The 20,312-nt window shown below is 41.7% G+C and overlaps 1 non-coding gene across 1 annotated transcript; it reads right to left on the minus strand.

The window, feature by feature from the left end:
* Window positions 1-11,110: 11,110 nt before the first annotated feature.
* On the minus strand, window positions 11,111-11,182 carry trnat-ugu (transfer RNA threonine (anticodon UGU)). Its single transcript has one exon. It is a non-coding gene; the product is annotated as a tRNA-Thr (tRNA).
* Between the last annotated feature and the right edge of the window lie 9,130 nt (window positions 11,183-20,312).

Raw genomic sequence — 20,312 nt, forward strand, 5'->3', positions numbered from 1 at the left:
GTGCTGGAGTCATTGAATATGAACACATTAACAGGCTACTTTCAGCAGTGTTAGTCCATGTAGCTAAGTGTAGCTGGAGAACTAGCTACCTCAGCCTGAGCTCCGTCGTGGCATCTGACATAGCTCTGGTAGGTGGAGAACACCATGCTCGGCTCAACCAGATGAAACGCTGGGTCTGAAAAAGAGAAATAGTAAAGACACCCCTCCTATCTTGAATACAGGACAGTGTGAGTCACATCCTACATCTTGTAAACCTAGCTAACCTAGGTAAGTTGCCTAGCTAACTTAGCTAGCTAGCTTCAGACAGACCTCTATTTCGCTGCTTAGCTTCTCCAACACACAAATACACAAACACACAGCTAGAGAGCACATTTTTACATGAGTCTATCTTTCTTCTTTAACGCTTTAAAGAGCTCTAGCTCCTCTGTGTCCGCTGTCGATCTCGGGACCTGCGAGCAGAGAGGATATAATAAGCTCTGGCAGTGGCAGCTGCGACCCCAGCTGCGAACAGGAGGGGGCGCAAACGGAGCTCCACCGCGGGGGGCGAAGAGCGAAGACGCCGCGCATCGTGGAAACAGCTGAAGTCGCTCTTCTAGATGGAGATAGAGTGTTCCTCGTCAAAGGAGATGGAGGGGTTCTCGTCGAAGTTGTTGAGGTGGTTCTAGTGGAAGAAGAAGGAGTGGAGCTCATCCAAAATGGAGCTGTTGTAGAGCTGTTGTTGCTGCAGAAGAAGCAGGAGTTGCTCTCGTCGAAAAAGCTGAAAGGTTCTCAGAGGAGCAGAAAGAGCAGCTGAGCGCTGTGGGGGTCGGTAAACGTTATAAAGTTACCATTTTATCATGATCTCCGGAAGCTTTACAATCAGCTATAACATTAAAACCACTGAAATCAATAACGTTGATCATCTGCTTTTACAGTGGCGCCTTTCAAAAGGTTGAACAATGGACTAAAGTATTGGGACACCTGCTCGTTCATCGTTTATTTCTGAAATCTAGGGTATTAAAATAGGTTTTCCTGCTTCTGTTTGAGTTACTGTCTCTTTCTACTATATCGATTTGAGGATTGCTTTGAGGATTTGATTGCATTCAGCGACAAGAGTCACTGTTAGTGAGGGCAAGATGTTGGAGAACTCGTCTTCAGATCCTGCTGTTCTGATAGAATAAAAAAGTCAACGAAAAAACTTTACTTTTATTCAAATTTATGCAAATGATTGTGTTTTTTATGTTTAAAAATCTCAATATATCACCTTGCTCACAGTATCACATTATATCACAGTATATTGGACCGTAACCCCTGCGTGATGGGGACCATCCTGGTGAATCCAGCATCTATCAGACATCTATCCTCTATTAAAAGGCTTCGGTATCTGTTATCAGTTCACATTATGTGTCCTTTATCTTCATTCATAATGTACATCACTGTTAGCTTTTAGCCTCACCCCCGCTCGCTTCCTCAGGTTTGGCTTTTTCAAGTCTTACCAGTGAAAACATAAGCTGCTGTTTCCTGTTGATTGGTGATCAGCTCCAGTTATTTAAATATATATAAATTTAGAAACTGTGTTTTTGAATTTGTATTATTTTGTGAGCTTTTGCACAGAAAACCCAAAGACTGAGAAGCAAGACAGCTTTTTTTGTGATCAAGAATTTTTATTTCACAAAACAACCAACAACAAGGGGATAGGGGGCAACAGACAGCAAAAAAACACACAAGAGACATGGACAGTTACAATGATCATAGGTACAATATTACAAAATTAAATAAGTGATGACATGTCCATATTCAACATAAATCTTGCAGGAAATACAAAACACGTAACACAAAGATTTGCCATGTTTCAACAGTCATGTGCTTAGCATGGTTAGATCGCTCAGCCGTACATTCAGGTTTTGTTATGTTAAGTAAATGAACAGCCCAGAATGACTCCAAGCGAAGTTCAGGAGTAATCCAGTTTTGTAGAATTGCCTTTTTAGCTGCAGTAAATCCAGTAAATGTCAGACCCTCGGTATCGCACCCTCCCACAGGGCGATTCCAAGCCGCCTCCCACCTGGCCCTAATAAGGACTTCTGTTCTATTCCCATTCATGTGTGTCGATTCAGAGACTCGGTTCGTGTTCATTTACGTTCATGTGTGTTTGGTTCAGTTCGTTTGTGTTCACGTGTGTTTCGGTTTTGATTGCTTATTGTCCCTTGTTTAAGTCGTGCATTTCATCTGAGGCTGGCAATACTTAAGGAGCCTCGATGTCTTTGTTTGAGGCCAAAATTGCATGTTTGGAACCTAGAGGCAGCCCAAGAGGTTCCCGTTACTGCTCACGGTGTGTTAGGGCCAGCTTCTGCTCGACTTCCTCGTTCGTGAGCAGACCATCCATTCTTTTGTCTTGTTTTGCCGCCTTGTAGTATTATCTTGAGTTTTGTTAATAAAATACTTGCATTGCACCCACCTCTGAGTGGTCATCCCTCTGTGTCTGGCCTAACCCAGTACAGTACATACAGTACATAAACAGTAGTTTATCCTGTATTACCTTTAACCCTATATTGGAGTTGTCATTCAGGAGACTCAAACATGGGTCATAATTTCACTCAGTTTCCAGTAAATCAGACAACACATCTATTTCCAGAATTTTTCCAGCAGCAGTGTTGGTACATATATGACAATGATTGGTAGTTTGGAGCTTCATTTTAAATCTTCTATATGGTGTCAGGTATGTTCTGTGAATAACCTTAAAATCAGTAAGTTGATGTGCTACATTTTTGGAAGGCCTGTTAAGATCAGATCAAGTAGTTCCCCATTCTGGAGTATGATTTAAGGCAGCAAGCTCTCTGTTCCATAATGCAGTAACTGAAAGAGGTTTCATAGGAGCTTCAATCATATATGGTTGGATCCAGTCCACCATAGGATGAGCAGCTATAGGAAAGCACCATGGAGTCTCATAGGTTTTAAGTCTTAATTGCAAAGACGCAAAGTTAGTAGAAGCTGGTAAACAAAATCTAATACTTAAGATTTCAAAAGAGCGAAAACCTCCATCGTCATGAAGATCACCACACACACCAACACCCCTAGAAGACCAAGAAGGTTGAGTAAAAGGTCGCGTTCCTCTTAAGAAATTGTAATTACGCCATAATGGAGTAGAATGACAGATTTGGAAAGGGTCTTTCTATATGGGTCCAGACCTCGAGGGAATGCGCAAAACAGCCGAATTTCAAGTCAAGATTTTTAGAACCAGTACGTGTAAATAACAAATCCTGTAGTCGGTGTGATCTTACTAAACAAGATTCAATAGTCCTCCGTGGGATTTTGGATATTATGTCAGGCCAGGACTGTAACGCTCTTATCTGAGGAGACAAAAAGTAAAATTTTAAATTTGGTACAGCTAAGCCACCCGAGGCTTTTGGCAGCTGCAATGTTGCTAGCTTAATTCTCTGGCGTCTATTATTCCACATAAATTCTGAAACCATTGAATCAATATCAGTAAAATATGTTGCGGGAGGGAGGGGGGTGGTAGTGGTTCAGTTGGGGCAGCACATTTATCTTGACTGTTGCAATTGAACCTTGGAGGGACACTTTAAGGCTATTCCACCTTCCATATCAGGTTTGATCCTACTTATTGTACAAAAAAAGTTTTCTCTGGCTGATTTATAGAGATCAGGATAAATATCAATGTATAGGTGAATGTATACTTCACTGACATTACTGAAGGGATAGCAGCATTTTCACACTGTTTATATAGTGCCATTAAGACCAGTTCATCTTAAACCCTGAAATGCTCTTGAAAACATAAAATTTCCTCATAACAAGTTGAATGGAGACATCCACGCTGTCTAAAAGAAGAATATCATCAGCATAAAGCGAAATAAAGTTGCTGTGATCTTGAATTGTGATAGGAAATATTGAGGATTGTTGAACAGCTTGTGCTAAAGGTTCTAAAGACAGACAAAATCAATGGGGAGAGATTGGACACCCTTGTCTAGTCCCACGCTCTAGCTGAAACGCAGGGGACATTACATTGTTGGTTAATACTGATGCTGCAGGAGAATGATACAGTGTTCGCAGCACTGAAATAAACGTTGTACCCAAACCCAAAACGTTCAGGGACTACTCACATATAACTCCACTCAGAGATAAAAAAGATAAAAAATATCAAAGATAAAAAAGTATCTGAGGCAGGACATCCCTTTATGAACTCAGTTTGGTCTTCCCTTATTAAAGCAGGTTCCACAGTTTCCAACTGTGGTGGAAGTTGAGAAACAACACAACCCTGTCTTGTATTGCAGTGAGTAATAACTTTATTCGAGCAACAGAATATAGTCGCTGCTTAACAAGTAAGCATGGCTTTCTTATATACATAGGAAATGAGGAAGTTGAAACGGTCACAGCCAGTTGCAGTTCCTGTCGGCGGTGTCTGGTACACAAAAACATCTACCCCCCACCACATTGTGGTACAACAGACTTCATATGTATATTCTGCACTTATGACCCCTGCAAGTGTACATACACATTAGAAACACATACACTTTTATTCTACCATATAAGGGCATAAACTTCAGCAACCAGCACATCAGAGTGTAACCACTCCTAACTTAAGCTTTATGATGACTATGATGTGTTCTATACATGTGCCATAGTCTTGCATACAGCATAGGAGAGAAACAGCATAACTTGATTACAATACATTGAAGTACACTTGCATACTACTAGATTAAGAATCACACACAAAGTAATAAGGTTTCCCGTAACACAACCGAAAAGAGAGAACCTTAGCAAATAATTTGATGTTGCTACAAATAAGAGAAACAGGCCTGTAGCTTGAACATTGTAACAGGTCTTTAACTTTCCAGGAATCCAGTATAAGAGGTCCCACAAAATCCCAAAGTTCCACATACAAATCAGGTGGGGGGCCATCCAGACCCAAAGCAAGACAGCTGTGTGGAGAAACTGCTCACTCAGGTGAAAATCTCCAATATTCACATTCAGCTGTTAATTAGGAAGAGAAGAAGTGTCCTACTTCAAGTTGTCATAACTTAAATTTAGATGCAGCAAAAAAGCTTAGGACTGATATGTTGTAGCGGCAGTAGGCAAGCACTCACACACACACCCCTGGGACCCCTAGGTGTTTTTAGTGGGCTGGTGGTACTTAATAAACTTACCACAAAAAAATAAGGAAATTTATGTTTCATGACAGAGAAGATTGGCAAATTGTCTGCAAAATTTTTATTTAAAAGCGAAATAAACAGGCTTTCCAACGGTATGAGATTTATTACCAAGATGCATTATTACAATAAACAAATAACCTACCAATCACACATTTCTTTACTTTTTGTGGTAGGTTTATATATATCTAAGAACCTTAACTGTAAGTGGAAGTCAATGCAAATATATTTAATTAAGTTATTTGAGAGAACAGAGAATTTCTTTTTTCCTGTTTTCTATCAAAAAGAGAAAAATTTATAAAATAAAACATTAGATTTTTACCCTGAACTAAACTCTCATAATTAATGGACAAATAGAAACACTCCAAAATGACGTGGATCTTATTACATTGGCTTCTATTGAAAGGTGAGAAGGTGTTTTGCATGACAAAAAGGTGGTTTCAAAGCTGGTTTAATTTGAAACAAACTCTGTAAGGCAATTATAATGCAATAGCGCCCCCATGTGGACATACTGGCTCAAGACTCACACAATTAATTTTGTGATCTGGACTGCAAAGAATTGTTAATGGGTCCTTTAATTTAATACCAGATCGATTCTAAATACTAATACATGCATTTCATAAATAGCATTATTTCAGTTGATTGTTTTATTGATGTGCAGGATGAACAACGATTACCATGTTTATTAGTTGCTTTTTAAATATTTTTTTGGTGCAGCATCTGTTATCAACAATGATGACCCTTTTTTATATTATCATATTTAAGTATGAATATGAAACAATAAAGAAATGTGCTATTCATTTTTCTATCTTTCTGTTGTTACAGAGTTAACTTTGTGTGGTGTGGTGGAGGCCAGTCTGTTCCTGCAGAGTTGATGCACTACTGGACTGACTGGCCTCAGCTAACAGATGGTGGAATACGATGGAAGACATCACTGGAAGGTGTTCCCTAATGTGTGAGATCTAAACCTTCATGTAGTCTGGACCAGTGTCAGCTGCAAAATTGAGGCTCCATCACACCGAATGTACAGAGAGAAAAGGAAAAGACTGTAGATGGACTGTATTAGGACTGTATCTACACAGAGTTCTCTAATACTGACAGTAAACACATATAGAAATGAATCCTTTATTTAGAGCAGGGTGTGGTGGAGGCCATTCATTCCAGCAGAGTCGGACTGAACTGACTGATTGAGGCTCCATAATGCAGACATACACACGTGGACAAAATTGTTGGTACCCCTCTGTAAATGAAAGAAAATATACATATTTTTATAATATAAAAATAACTTGAATCTGACAAAAATAATAATAAATAGAAATTAAAATCCAACATTGATTTTGAACCATGCTTCAACAGAATTATTTAAAACTCATGAAACAGGCCTGTTCATAAACTCATGAAACAGGCCTGCACAAAAATGATGTTACCCTTAACTTAATATTTTGTTGCTCAATTTTTTGAGGCAATCACTGCAATCAAACGATTCCAGTAACTGTCAATGAGACTTCTCTCAGCAGGTATTTTGGCCCACTCCTCATGAGCAAACTGCTCCAGTTTTCTCAGGTTTGAAGGGTGCCTTTTCCAGACGGCCTGTTTCAGCTTCTTCCAAAGATGCTCAATAGGATTTAGGTCAGGGCTCATAGAAGGCCACTTCAGAATAGTCCAATGTTTACCTCTTAGCCATTCTTGGGTGTTTTAGCTGTGTTTTGGGTCATTATCCTGTTGCAAGCTTTCCGACACTGGGCAGCAGATTTCTCTCTAGAGTCCCTTGATATTCTTGAGATTTCATTGTACCCTGCACAGATTCAAGTCACCCTGTGTCAGATGCAGCAAAGCAGCCCCAGAACATAACAGAGCCTCCTCCATGTTTCACAGTAGGGACAGTGTTCTTTTCTTGATATGCTTCATTATTCCGTCTGTGAACATAGAGCTGATGTGTCTTCGCAAAAAGTTCCATCTGTCCATAGGACATTCTCCCAGAAGCTTTGGGGTTTGTCAACATGTAGTTTGGCAAATTTCAGTCTGGCTTTTTTATGATTTGTTTTCAACAATGGTGTCTTCCTTGGTCGTCTGCCATGAAGTCCACTTCAGCTCAAACAACGACGGATGGTGCGATCTGACACTGATGTTCCTTGAGCTTGAAGTAGACCTTTAATCTCTTTAGAAGTTTTTCTGGGCTCTTTTGTTACCATTCGTATTATCTGTCTCTTTGATTTGTCATCAATTTTCCTCCTGCTGCCACATCCAGGGAGGTTGGCTACAGTCCCATGGATCTTAAATCTCTAAAATAATATGTGCAACTGTAGTCACAGGAACATTAAGCTGCTTGAAAATGGTCTTATAATCTTTAACAACTTTTTCCTTCGCTTCATTTTCATAGAATTTGTATTTATTATTACTTTTGTCAGATTCAAGTTATTTCTGTGACCATTGTGGGTTTTTCTTTTATTAATCGTGGGGTACTGTCAGGTCTGCGTTGCCGCGCCCACCCCGAGGGCGGTCCCGAGCCTCGGACCACAGGCTTCATGTTCAAGGACTTTTATCTTGACAGCTGTTTATGTACTGCGACATGTTTGTCCATGTGTGGTTCATTTGCGTCTGTATCATGTTCTGATTTGGGTCACCTGGATGCTGGGGTACAAAGGGGAGCAAACGCTATGGTCTTGTCGGCGAGAATTGCTCTTGCGAAGCCAAGCTGTATGTTGGCTTTAGATCACAAGATTTCTAGGAGTGTCTATGGTATTCGATAGAATACGCTCTGGTAGAGTCGTTTCACGTTCAGAGGGAATTCGCTTCTTGGCTCTCTGGTGGGTCGCCGGTGGGATTCGGCGTCCCGTTCCCTCGTATTCAAGTTGTGTAAGTTTATTAGCACCTGACGAGCGTGGTTTGGGTTCCTGTATCTTTATGTTCTAGTCTTCCTCCCTCCGCTTGGTTTGTCCCTTCTCGCTTTGCTCCCTGGCTACCTACCAGCCTCAGGTGGCCTTCAGGTTTAGCCCATGTTGTTTTGTCATGTTTGTCTTGTATATTCTTCACTGAGTATTGCTGCACTCTTGTTTTTCCCTGTTTCTTTTAATCAACCATGCATCGCACCGTCCCTGCGAGTGTTCACCCGTCCATGTCTAGCCTAGCCAGCATGACAGAATTCTCGGCCGACACCCTCCGAACAGCGGGGATGGAAGCCTTGGATCATGCTGTTTGCGCCCAAGGTCAGTTCTTGGGGCAGCAGCAACACACTCTGCAGAGCGTGTCAGAGACTGTCGGCCACCTGGCGCAGCAACAGGTGGGCCAGCAGCATCAAGTCACCCAACTAGTGGGTGACATTCAGGGGCTCACGAATCTGGTAAAGAATTCGTTGGAGCCTGCTAGCTCTCATAGTCCTGTCTTCACGCCCCATAGGGCGTATCCGGTTGGCAAACCCGATACATACAGTGGCAATCCAGAGCTTTGCGAGGGGTTCTTGCTTCAGTGTGAGGTCTTCTTTAAGAACTCTCCGACCGGCACTGACATTTACATTACATTTACATTTATGGCATTTAGCAGACGCTCTTATCCAGAGCGACTTACAAGGTTACTCGTATTACAGAGGTGGGCCAATGTAGTGTTAGGAGTCTTGCCCAGGGACTCTTATTGGTGTAGCGCAGCATAGTCACCCAGACCGGGAATCGAACCCTGGTCTCCCACATGGTGTTGTTGTAACGCAATGGTAGGTGGTGGTGTTATCTGTTGCGTCACACCAACCACCTGACCAGGCGAAGATCGCCTTTATAGTATCCTGGCTCGCAGGGAAAGCTCTGGATTGGGCCACTGCCACCTGACCGGAGCCTGCGGAGTCGAGGGACCCCCGTCCACGCGGTCAGGCGGTGGCTGGGTTCCCATGGGCACGGGGGCCGTACGCAGCGCTTCATGGTCCGGAAGGGGTGTGGTCCCGAGGTGCGCTCCTGGGTACCGGCCGATCAGGGTGTTGGCCCCGCACGACGGCGGGGTTCTTCATGTTGATGAGTAGGCTGGTCCCTGGGCTCCGTGGTCGCCCCCGGAATGGCCATCATACAGATGAAGGAAATAGAAATGTGGACCATCCATGTTTCTATGAGGCACAAAGGTTTTCACTCAAGCCTGGTTAATGAAACTCACCCCAATCTGGGCCAGCTCCTCTTTAATAAAATTCTTACTTAATGCTCATTTTGATCTTTTAGCAAACGTAGGTGTGTCCTTTGCTTCAGTTCAAGAATTTGCATGTACTCCCATCCTGGACACCTTGCAACACATGTGGCAGAATTTGTGTAGAACTAAATGTCTCGTTTGTGTTATCTGAAGTTGCAAAGAAATACTCTAATAGGTCAGATAAGGGAGAAAAGTTACTGATCCTCATAGTCTGAAGTTGCAAAAAAAACAGCCTTGCAGGTTATAACATGGAGATGCAGAGGATTGAACTCTGGACCTCTGAATGAATTAAATATTTTCATTGAATACTTTGTTCTGTACAACGTTAAATGTGCTGACAACAAAATCACACCAAAATCATCAATGGAAATCAAATTTATTAACAAATGGAGGCCTGGATTTGGAGTCACACACAAAATAAAGTGGAAAAACACACTACAGGCTGATCCAACTTTGATGTAATGTCCTTAGAACAAGTCAAAATGAGGCTCAGTATTGCGTGTGGCCTCCATGTGCCTACAATGCCTGGGCCTGCTCCTGATGAGGATCTCCTCCCAGACCTGGACTAAAGCATCTGCCAACTCCTGGACAGTCTGTGGTGCAACATGACGTTGGTGGATGGAGCGAGACATGATGTCCCAGATGTGCTCAATCGGATTCAGGTCTGGGGAACAGGTGAGCCAGTCCATAGCTTCAATGCCTTTATCTTGTAGGAACTGCTGGCACACTCCAGCCACACGAGGTCTAGCATTGTCCTACATTAGGAGGAACCCAGGGCCAGCCGCACCAGCATATGGCCTCAAAAGGGGTCTGAGGATCTCATCTCGGTACCTAATGGCAGTCAGGTTACCTCTGGCGAGCACATGGAGGGCTGTGTGGCCCTCCAATGAAATGCCACCCCACACCATATTGTCTCAGAACATATAAATCAATCAAATTCCTCCAGCAGCAAATGCCTTTTTAATGAACAGTTTTTGTTGTGGTTTTGATTCACTTCAGCATGCTTCCGATAATGAGCTTCAGTCTAAAACACAAATTCAGTGGAGATGCTGGGGATTGAACCCAGGACCTCATAAATGCAAAGCATGCACTCTACCACGGAGCTACATCCCCAGCTTGGTGTAGGTTGTCGGAAATGTGCCCATGGGACAAGCCAAAGCTTCAAACTTACAGCAAGGGCAGAGTTAAAATCCTGCATAGTCAGCATTTTAACATAGTAAGCTGGAACATCATATATGATGGAGAATGCAAAAGCTAACCGAAAAGTGACATTGGGCAGTATCTTCCAAGAAAGAAGGCACAAATGGGGGTCGAACCCATGATCTTCAGTTTACGACACCGACACCTTACAACTTGGCCTCCCTGCCAGCTCATCAACACAGGTAGTCCCATGACTCTATGCCTAAACTGGTCTACTGACAATTCTTGGCTGACTCAATGAATACAATTCTTACCAAATGCTCAGTTTGAACTTGTAGCAAACGGCGGCGTATCCTTTGCTTCAGTACACAAAATTGCATGTACTCCCATCCTGGGCACCTTGCAACATCTGGCAGAATTTGTCTAGAACTAAATGTCTCATTTGTGTTTCTAGGTTATACCAGGTTATAACATGGAGATGCAGAGGATTGAAGCCTGGACCTCATACATGCAAAGCATGCGCTCTACCACTCAGCTACTTCCCCTCTGCCACACTTCTGTTTTAAGAACCCAAGAGCATGAGTAAAAGTAAGACATTCAGCAAAGATGGGCAGGATTTGATTAACATGTAATATAAGCTCCCATTAAGCTTCTTTTTGCTTGGAAAATGGCACAAACAGGGATCGAACCTGCAATCTTCGGTTTACAAGACCAACGCCTTGCCACTTGGCCATCGCACCCACAGCCTTGTTTTTGAATTGGCTTGGAAGCACTGGACAAATGTACCTGTAAAAGAAACAGGACTCATTTACCTGAGCATGGCAGTAAACATTCTTCTGATACTGTCTCAGAACATACAAATCAATCAAGTTCCTCCAGCAGCAAATGCCTTTTTAATGAACAGTTTTTGTTGTGGTTTTGATTCACTTCAGCATGCTTCCAATAATGAGCTTCAGTCTAAAACACAAATTCACTGGGGTTTGAACCCAGGACCTCATACATGCAAAGCAAGCACACTACCACTGAGCTATATCCACAACTTGGCATAGGTTGCCAGCAATGTGCCCATGGGACAAGGCAAAGCTTCAAACTTACAATGAGGGCAGAGTTAAAATCCTGCATTTTCAGCATTTTGCAGTTTTTATCGATTGTTTACACACAAATACTGGTACTTGAAACACAATGACCACAACATGTAACTCATGCACCAACCCCCTGAACTAAAATACAAGCACAATTCTGCTAAACTACAAGCACAATTCCTGCTTTACACTCAAATTGCAGTTCTAAAACATTTTTTTCAAAAAACTACACACAATTGTCTTGAAGAAAATCTCTTGTTTTCACAAGAAACACACTGTTATTCAAAACTCTAAAGTTAATTGCTCTACTATGCACACTGACTCCTCACATGGGCAAACACTTAACACACATGTTTACACTTAGCAATCAGAGCTTTAGCATAAAAGGGCAACAGGTGAGCTCTTCTGTTTTGGAGCAATGGATGCCAATGTTGGAAACAGAGGCAGAGCCAGAGCCAGAGGAGTGAGAGTAAGAGGAGGGCGATGGGGAGGACGAGGACGAGGACAAGGAAGGCCAAGGACCCTAATTTTTTATGAGAGCCGAGCCACTTTGGTTGACCATGTGGTCAACCATGGTCTAACAATGAGGGAGGCTGGGCAAAGAGCTTTTTATAGCTGTTGTCGTCACAAAGCAGCTTTACATAAACAGTGATTAATAAAAGACAGAGATAAAGAAAAAAGAAGAAAATAGCGTAAGACATGATGGATCAAAGACCCCCAGTGAGCAAGCCAATGGCGACAGTGGCAAGGAAAAACTCCCTCAGAGCTGGAGGAAGAAACCTTGGGAGGAACCAAGACTGGGGGGACCCATCCTCCTCTGGTCAGAACTATTTAAACATTAATGATAAAAATTACCAAACCAGGTATAACATAGTTAAAAATGGTTTTAACATGGTCACTAAACAGGTAGCAGTGGTAGGCGGGTGAGACGCTGGTCTGCTATGGGTGGTGGTGGGTGGAGGTCCTGCTGGTTGGACCGGTAGGTGGCAGCTGGTTTGATGAAGGTAGAGAGGACCTTAGCGGGCAATCTTCCAGCAGGTCAGGCCGGGTGGCCATTTAATCGGAGAAGGTAAAAAGAGAGGGTTAGTTCTGAGAGGAATTTTATGGAGAGCAGAGAATGTTGGGCAGTATCAGATTGTGTCTGAAGACTCCGGCAGGTCTGACTATAACAGCCTAATTGAAAGGAGTGAACCAGAAGGTAACACAGACACGGGAGCACCCTGAAAACGCCTGCATCTATCTGCTCCAACAAACCTGAGTGATCATGTGTAAGCAGCGAGACGACAGCTCCAGCATCTCAGTGTACTACAATTCCTTAGGTCTGCGAACCCCTGGACCTGCAACCTTTGTCTAAGAAACATTAATTACCAAAAGCTAAACTAAACAGATGAGTTTTAAGCTTGGATTTAAAGATTGAGACTGTGTCTGAGTCCCGAACATGATCTGGAAGGTTATTCCAGAGTTGGGGGGCTTTATAAGAAAAGGCTCTTACCCCTGCTGAGGTTTTCTGAATTTTGGGAACGAGTAAGAGTCCAGCACCCTGAGATCTAAGTAGTCTTGATGGTTCGTAATATGTTATAAGATCCCACAGGTACTCAGGAGCGAGGCCATGTAGGGCTTTATATGTTAATAGAAGAATTTTGTAATCAATACGGGATTTAACTGGGAGCAAATGAAGTGCTGATAGAACTGGACTGATATGGTCAAATTTTCTAGTTTTAGTAAGGACCCTGGCTGCAGCATTTTGAACCAACTGAAGTTTATTGAGGTTCCTGCTAGAACAACCTAACAGTAGTGCATTACAGTAATCTAGCCTTGAGGTAATAAAAGCATGTACTAGCTTTTCTGCGTCCTGCAGAGATAAGGAGTTTCTTAGTTTGGCAATGTTCCTAAGCTGCATAAAGGCTGTCCTACTAATATTGGCTATATGCTGCTCAAATGCTAAATCTGAGTCAAATATGACGCCAAGATTTTTAGCTGCTAAACCAGGAATAATGGAAGCAATAGCCAAGTCTAACATTAAGTCGGATAGTTTATTTCTAGTGTCTTTTGAACCTAAAAGGAGAACCTTGGTCACTGTTGAGGAGAAGGAAGTTATGTGACATCCAGAGTTTCATGTTATTTCTTCTTTCTTCTCTGTCTCTGTCCTTTATTAAGTACTAATTATGTAAAGCTGCTTTGTGATGACAACAGTTGTAAAAAGCGCTATACAAATAAATTGGACTTGACTTGACTTATATCCTTTACACAGTCCTCCATTTTCAGTAATCTAAATTTATCGTCAGGTTTGGCTTATATATAGAGCTGTGTGTCATCTGCATAAAAATGGAATTTAACATCATGTCTGCTTATAACTGAGCCCAGTGGTAACATGTATAATGTAAATAGTAGCGATCCTTAAATAGAGCCTTGAGGAACTCTATATCTTACGTCTGTGTAATTTGAAGATAGATCTTTTATCTTTACGAACTGATAGCGTCCCGTTAGATATGATTTGAACCACACTAGGGCTGTTCCTGTGATTCCAACCATTTTCTCTAATCTTTCTAGTAATATAGTATGATCTATTGTATCAAAGGCTGCACTAAGGTCTAGTAGGGCTAATAAAGATACATAGCCTTGATCAGAGGCAAGAAGGAGATCATTTGTAATCTTCACTAGGGCTGTCTCTGTGCTGTGATTGGATCTAAATCCAGACTGGAATTTCTCATACATGTCATTCTTGCTCCACAGCTTTTTCTAATATCTAATATTTTTTTCTAATTTCTAATACGATAGGAATGTTAAGTTAGAGATGGGTCTGTTATTAGACAATACACTGGGTTCAAGGTTTGGTTTCTTGATTAAAGGTTTATGACTGCTAATTTAAGAGTTTGGGGTACATGCCCAAGGCTAAGGGATGAATTTATAATTGTTAAAAGAGGTCTGATTATGATTGGGAGTATTTTTTTAGCAATTTAGAGGTAATTGGGTTGAGTGGACAGGTTGTACAATTATTATTAAATATACAAAAATATTTTTTTCTAGTTCTGGCTGTGGAAGTGGGTAGAAGGCTTCCAGCCTTTGTTCTACAACTAAGTTATGTTCTAAAACAGCTACACCAGGTGACAGCCATGTTTGATTTAATAAGCAGGGTTGGATTTGTTGTCTAATATTTTCTATTTTATTATTGCAATAGTTCATTAAAACATGACTGGTTAAAGATGTTGGAATATGGGCATGAGTATCTGCCTGGCTTTTAGTAAGTTTAGAGATCTTACTTAAAAGAACTCTGGGATTGTTTTTGTTTTTCTCGATCAGCAAGGCCGAATACGCTGAGCGAGCTTTAATGAGTGCCTTTCTACATTGACTAATGCTGTCCTTCCACGCAGAATGGAACACCTCTAGTTTGTTTGCCTGCCATTTATGCTCTAGTTTCCGCACTGTTTGTTTTACGAGTTTGATTACTGTACCATGGTGCGAGCCTTTTTTGCCTTGTCATTTTACTTTTAAACAGTGCTACTTTGTCTAGGGTTGATCGTAGGGTATTTTCTAGATCGTTTGTTAATTTAACGAGCTCCATTTGGTCTGACGGAGTGTAAGCTAAGGTCGATAGGGGTGGGAGGTTTTCTGTAAACTGTACAGCTGTCATTGGGGTTATTGCGCGCTTTAGATAGTGTTGGGGGGACAAATTAACATTTTGCCTAAGATGAAGCTCAAGGAGATTAGAGATTAGATAATGGTCTGATATTACTGAGCTTTGAGGTACAATATTTAGATGATCAATGCTAACACCCAGGGTCAGGACTAAATCTAGGGTATGGTCACAGTAATGTGTGGGTCCAGTTACGTTTTGACATTCTGACAGAATCTAAAATTGATACAAATGCCTTTGTTAATGGATCGTCTGGTTTTTCAACATAAATATTAAAGTCCCCTACTATTATAACTTTGTTGCTGCACACTGCCAAGTCTGCAACAAAATTACTAAATTCTTTTAAAAATTCAGAATAGGGCCCTGGAGGCCTATAGATATTAATTAGCGTGAATGCATTTTTATTTGTGGCTGGATTTGATATATTAATGTAGATAATCTCAAAAAAAGTGAAGGTGAAACCTGAAAGTGTTTTTAAATAATATCTAGTGTATTCTGGTAGATAATGCATACTCCACCTTCTCTGCCTGATGATCTAGGGCTATGTACATATTTATAACCTGCGGGAGTGGCTTCATTTAGTGCTATATATTGATCAGGTCTAATCCAGGTTTCAGTGAAGCAGAAAACATCCAGTTTCTGATCACATATAATTTCATTTACGATCACTTCTTTCGAGGTTAATGATCTAATATTAAGTAGACCGAGCTTTAGGTCTGAGGTGCTGCTGTTATCATTTGATTGCGAGAATTTAACACTGATTAAATTATTAAAACGAGCTGACCTAGATGTTCTACGTTTGGGTTTAATTCGGTGCACAGTCTCAATATGGTGAAACCTGGGTGACGCCTCAAAGCAGCTTGTAGACGGTCGGTTTAGCCTGTCTGTCTGCGGTATTGTACTCTTTGTATTGCAGAACTGAAAGATTACCACGGGGACGGGGACGTCTTCTGTCTCCTGAACAGGAAATAGAGATCATGAACATGGTTCTAGAAAATAACGGCATTACCTTACAGCAAATACAAAGAAAAATAATAGAAAACAATGAGATATTTCAAAATATTGATAGGGTAAGCTTATCAACGCTGGACCATGTCTTGCGCAGAAATAATTTGAGAAAGAAGCAGGTCTACAGGGTGCCATTTGATTGCAATTCTGAAAGAGTCAAAGAATTGCGATATATCTATGTGCAAGTGATGGATTCTGTCAACATTGTATAAATTATACATATTTCTTTCTATTATATTGTAATCATAATGATTGCTTACTTCTGATATTGTCATGTGTGTTTCAGAGAGTCCTTGAGCTGGAGGTGGCTGCAGTGGAGCACCAGTTCATCTTCATTGATAAGGTAGGACTCAACCTCACAAAAAGACGAAGGAGGGGAAAGAATATCGTCGGCCAGCGTGCCATTGTTGAAGTCCCTGGCCACCGCAGAGGGAACATCACAATGTGTGCAGCGATGACCCACCATGGCGTCTTCCATCACCATGCTAGGTACGTTGTCATTTGGGACAACGTAAGTTTCCGGGCTGCTCTGGTTCATAACTGGTTCACTGCCCACCCATGCTTTCAGTTGTTTATCTCCCTTCATATTCTCCATTCCTCAATCCTATTGAGGAATTTGTTTCTGCCTGGAGATGGAAAGTGTACGACCTAAATTCACAAACGTGTATACCCTTTCTCCAAGCTATGGGAGATATAGCAGCTTTTCATGGCTGCTTGGCCAGGGAAAACATTGCTTATGATGTAGATGAGGTGCTGTGGCCAGACAGAAACAGAAGAGAGGATGTAGCATAGTTTTTTTTGTTAGTTTTTTTTACTGTAACTGTATACAGTAAATTCTTCTGTTGTTTTGTATGTAGACTGTATGTGCACTGTATGCACAACTTTGTGTTGGTTGGGATGTACACTGTGTACATTGTTTTTGTGGGAAAAATAAAATATATTTGTTACAGTGTATTTGTGTGTTCTGAGTATAAAAACAATATTCTAAAATATTTTACAACACACTTATGTTTGTACTGTCTGTAGTAAGTATAACACTGAACAAAAAAAGGCCTAAGTCATTATGATGAATGGAGATGAAGTGTTTTCCATTCATCATAGTGTTTTACATTGAGCACATCAGTGTTAAACTGGTTCTCATAAATGTCTATTCATATAATGGTTTATGTGTGTCATTTAAAACTAAATAACATTGTTTTGCTTGTAAAGTTTCATTTTTTTCTCCATGCAGGATAATTGAGGGGTTTTGCCCATTGTGCTTGTGTGTTTTTCGATTTGTGTGTAGAGTTCTGAGAGTATGAGGCATGCTTTCAGAAAATGTGTGTAAACAATCAAGAAAAACTGTAACATAGTAAGCTGGAACATCATATATGATGGGGCATGCAAAAGCTACCAGCAAAGTGACATTGGACAGCATCTTCCAAGAAAGAAGGCACGGACAGGGGTCGAACCCATGATCTTTGGTTGATGACACCGACGCCTTACCACTTGGCCACCATGCCAGCTCATCAACCCCGGTAGTCCCATGAATCTATGCCTGAACTGGTCTACTGACAATTCTTGGCTGACTCAATAAATAAAATTCTTACTAAATGCTCAGTTTGAACTTTTAGCAAACGGCGGCGTATCCTTTGCTTCAGTACACAAAATTGCATGTACTCCCATTCTGGGCACCTTGCAACACATCTGGCAGAATTTGTCTAGAACTAAATGTCTCATTTGTGTTTCTCTGAAGTTGCAAAGAAATACTCTAAGAGGTCAGACAATGGAGAAAAATACCTGATCCTCGTACTCTGAAGTTGCAAAAAACAGCCCAGCAGGTTATAACATTGAGATGCAGGAGATTGAACCCTGGCCCCCAGACATGCAAAGCATGCATTCTACCACTGAGCTACATCCCCTCTGCCACACTTCTGTTTTAAGAACCCAAGAGCATGAGTTAAAGTAAGACATTCAGCAAAGATGGGCAGGATTTGATTAACATGTAATATAAGCTCCCATTAAGCTTTGTTTTGCTTGGAAAATGGCACAAACATGTGGATCGAACCCACGACCTTCGGTTTACAAGAACGACGCCTTGCCACTTGGCCATCACGCCCACAGCCTTGGCTTGGAAGCACTGGACAAATGTACCTGTAAAATGAACAGGACTCATTTACCTGAGCATCGCAGTAAACATTCTTTTGATACTGTCTCAGAACATACAAATCAATCAGGTTCCTCCAGCAGCAAATGCCTTTTTAATAAACAGTTTTTGTTGTGGTTTTGATTCACTTCAGCATGCTTCCAATAATGAGCTTCAGTCTAAAACACAGTCTACAACAAATTCAGTGGAGATGCTGGGGATTGAACCCAGGACCTCATAAATGCGAAGAATGCCGTCTACCACTGAGCCAGGTCTCAGTGAAGCAGAGAGCAGCTGACCATGCAAAACTCTTGTTAGTCCCGTTGAGGAACAGTTGTTCATTCACTTTGTTAGGTAAAGAGTTGGCTAAACAGCTGCTCAACCACTACCTTAACTGCAATGAAAGCTTCAGAGGACTTTAAATCTGTGATTTCTGGAACAGAAAAAATACTCTGCCTTTTAAACCTCCTGCGAAATGGCTGTTGTGTCCTGCAGAAATGACACGAGTCGAACAAGTAACCCTATTTGAGGTCATCATATATGTGTACGTGTGGGCTTGAATCTAAACCTAAGCAAATAAGAGTTTTAGCTCTAGTCAGTTTATGGCCCAACATCAAAACCCCACAAATCTCCCTCAACAGGCCTGATGATGTACAGCAAGACAACAGCTTCTATCCCCAACTTTCAGGCAGAGCAACACAGTCCAGTAGTTCAGCCCATTTGAGAACAGTATTTTTGAAAGTGATGAAGCACACGTATATTTTCTACCAGCGCGGTTTCTGTCTCTAACTGTGATGTGGTTACTGTACTGGAACACCTGGAGACTGGAACACACTGTCCTCTCTACCTTGTCTAGAAAGATGCACAGAGATAGAAAGAACGAAGAAAAAGAAGAGCTGCAGAGAGTTTGTTGAGTAGAAATGACCTTATTCCATACGGGGCCATCCTCCGGAGAACTGTTCTCTCGGACACTCTGAACGACTGCGCTCTGTCTCCAGCGGTGTGGCCCAAAAGAAGGGCAAATGTAGGATGGACGTCCAGCGTCGGCTTCGTGAGCTGAACTACACCATCCATTACTCCTTCCAGACCAAATAGGAGGTAGTTGTTTGGCGCGTGACTCTCAAAATCCTCCGCTAATGATCTTAAATCGTCCGCAGTAGCTCGTCAAAAACAGCATCAGTAACTCAGGACTGCTTCGAATGAAGGAACGTCCACAACTTGCCGCTTGTCGCTGGTTAAGAGCAATGCTAGCAATGCGCCAGAACGCAGCCGTTGTAGACCAAGTACAGGGTGGGCCATTTATATGGATACACCTAAATAAAATGGGAAGTTGGTGATATTAACTTCCTGTTTGTGGCACATTAGTATATGGGAGGGGGAAAACTTTTCAAGATGGGTGGTGACCATGGTGGCCATTTTGGATCCAACTTTAGTTTTTTCAATGGGAAGAGGGTCATGTGACACATCAAACTTATTTCACAAGAAAAACAATGGTGTGCTTGGTTTTAACTTGAACTTTTTTAACGTTTTGTAACTTTATTCTTTCATGAGTTATTTACAAGTTTCTGACGACTTCTAAAATGTGTTCAAAGTGCTGCCCATTGTGCTGGATTGTCAATGCAACCCTCTTCTCCCACTCTTCACTCACTGATAGCAACATCGCAGAAGAAATGCTAGCACAGGCTTCCAGTATCCGCCGATCTGAGTCATCCTCGTTGAGATGCTGCAGCAGCTGGAGTTTGTAAGGGTGCCATTTGTGAGTAGCTAATATCCGCCGAAGGGATGTTCAACTGATGCCACCCTCCAGTAGCATGCGGCAAGTGCTATGCTGTGGGCTCTTGCTGAATGAAGCTAGGACAGCCACTGATTCTTCATTAGTGACAGTTTTCATGCATCCACATTTTGGCAAATCCAGCACTGAAATAGTTTCACAAAACTTGGCAAGCAGTTTGCTAACTGTAGCATGGGAGATGGGTGGTCTCGTAGGTCCTCACGTGTTAAACTCTGTGACATGTCAATGG

Source organism: Salminus brasiliensis, chromosome 6, assembly GCF_030463535.1.
Source record: "Salminus brasiliensis chromosome 6, fSalBra1.hap2, whole genome shotgun sequence".
Classification (NCBI taxonomy): domain Eukaryota; kingdom Metazoa; phylum Chordata; class Actinopteri; order Characiformes; family Bryconidae; genus Salminus; species Salminus brasiliensis.